Raw genomic sequence first — 2,413 nt, 5'->3', positions numbered from 1 at the left:
AGGTAAAGTGTATTTGTGCTAGGGGCAAAAATAGAATATTGGGGACTAGCTATGGTTATGGAAATATTAATCATGCTCTGTTAACCATGATTGCCTTGTATTGGTTAAAGAAAGAACATTCTGCCCTGGCCGGTTTGGCTCGGTGGATAGAGCGTCGGCCTGCAGACCAAAGGGTCCCAGGTTTGATTCCGGTCAAGGGCATGTACCTTGGTTGCAGGCACATCCCCAGTAGGGGGTGTGCAGGAAGCAGCTGATCGATGTTTCTCTCTCGACGATGTTTCTAACTCTCTATCCCTCCCCTTCCTCTCTGTAAAAAATCAAAAAAATATATTTAGAAAAAAGAAAAAAAAAAAAAGAAAGAAAGAAAGAACATTCTGACCTGACTGGGAGTTGTACACCTGGGACCTGGGAGTCAACCTTGAAATGTGGTCCATTCTCATTCAAGAACAACTTTGTTGCCCAAACAACGGAGTCCCACCCCAGCCTCCTACTTCCCCATGTTTATAATTTCTACTTCCCCATGTAATCCTTGTCCTACCCTATATAAGTAGCTGATTTATGGGGGACTGCAGAGCAGAGTTTTTGTGGATGACCTACTGTTCTCCCATACTGCTGTTAATATTGGAATAAACGCTCATATGACTCAACCCTGTCTCTGCTTAATTAGCTCAAGTAGTGACAGGCAGCACGGACCCACTAATTGTCTGGTTACATTTGGGCATTCATTGTACTATTTTTCAACTTTTATGGGGCTTAAAATATTTCAAAATAAAAGGTTGAGGATATTATATAGCAACTAGAGGCCCGGTGCACGAGTTCATGCACTGGTGGGGTCCCTCGGCCTGACCAGTGATCAGGACCAAGTGGCTGTCTCTCCCAGTCCCAATTGGGGCTGGTTGGTTGGGGGGGCGGGGCGGTGAGGTACCACAGGAGGTTGGCCAGCTGAGGGAGGTTGGCTGTGGGAGCACACTGACCACTGGGGGCAACTCCTGCATTGAGCATCTGCCCCCTGGTGGTCAGTGCACAGGCTGACCAGTCGTTTGGTCGCTTAGGCTTTTATATATATAGATAAGAGAATGAACACACCTATAACTACATGGAGTGTAATGTAAGTGAAAGAGCTATATTCAAATAACACTGTATGAGACTAGCAAACTAAGCTCTGCTATCAAAAGTAAGGATAGTAGTTGCTTTGGGGGATGGGAAGTGACTAGATGGGCCTTGAGGGGCCTTTTCAGTGCTGATAATTTTCTTTCTCTTGTTGTGGGAGCTAGCTACATGTGTGTGCTCTTTTTGTAAAAAATTATTAAACTGTACACTTACATATAGGTTTTTATTTTTAATATTTTTTTATTGACTTCAGAGAGGAAGGGAGAGGGAGAGAGAGATGGGACATCAATGATGAGAGAGAATCATTGATTGTGTGCCTCCTGCACGCCCCCTACTGGGGATCAAGCCCACAACCCGAGCATGTTCCCTTGACCGGAATCGAACCCGTGACCTTTCAGTCCTCCTCCAGGGAGATTCCTTTAAACGAGGGCCAGCTGACTGGGCCTCCGTTCTTACTCCTGAGCGATACCTGCCGTGGAGGCTCCCCCACAGGATGCAGCCCTCCTGCTCGGCCCAGGAGTTTGTGGACAGCCACCTCAAGCCTGGGAGGATGGTGGTGGTCATGAAGCCCACCTGCCCCTTCTGCAGATGGACCGAGGAGCTCCTCTACCAGTACCCTTCAAAACAGAGTCATTGGTATTTGTGGATATCACAGTCACCAGGAACACAGAGAGCGTTCAAGATTATTAGCAACACCTCACTGGAGCCAGAACAGTACCTCGAATCTTTATCGGTAAAGAGTGTATAGGTGGATGCAGTGATCTAGTAGAGATGGATAGAAGTGGGAAACTGATGGTGTGGCTAATAGAAATGAGAGCTCTACAGCTGTAATTACAGAGTAGACCCAGGCTGATGTCTCTCCTGAGAGCTGGATGGCATTGTGAACGGTGGCAGCACTTCTGGTGGATGGATCTAGGGCAGTGATGGCGAACCTATGACACGCGTGTCAGAGGTGACACGCGAACTCATTTTTTTGGTTGATTTTTCTTTGTTAAATGGCATTTAAATATATAAAATAAATATCAAAAATATAAGTCTTTGTTTTACTATGGTTGCAAATATCAAAAAATTCCTATATGTGACACGGCACCAGAGTTAAGTTAGGGTTTTTCAAAATGCTGACATGCCCAGCTCAAAAGGTTCGCCATCAATGATCTAGGCTAGGGCAACCTTTACCCAGCAACTGATTACTTAATCTTCTGAAATATCTAAACCAAAAAATGGGAGAGTTCTCAGCAAAAACAGGCTTTTCTTCTTTCAACTCTATTGAAAGTGGACCCACTTGCCACAAACCACAGGTCTG

The 2,413-nt window shown here is 45.5% G+C and overlaps 1 pseudogene; it reads left to right on the top strand.

Moving 5' to 3' along the window:
- The first annotated feature begins 1,603 nt into the window (after positions 1 to 1,603).
- Positions 1,604 to 2,021, top strand: LOC102238777 (annotated as a pseudogene).
- Positions 2,022 to 2,413: the final 392 nt, after the last annotated feature.

Source organism: Myotis brandtii, unplaced genomic scaffold, assembly GCF_000412655.1.
Source record: "Myotis brandtii unplaced genomic scaffold, ASM41265v1 scaffold30, whole genome shotgun sequence".
Taxonomy (NCBI): Eukaryota; Metazoa; Chordata; class Mammalia; order Chiroptera; family Vespertilionidae; genus Myotis; species Myotis brandtii.
Note: the sequence above shows the minus strand (reverse complement) of the source record. Positions and strands in the feature narration are given on the sequence as shown.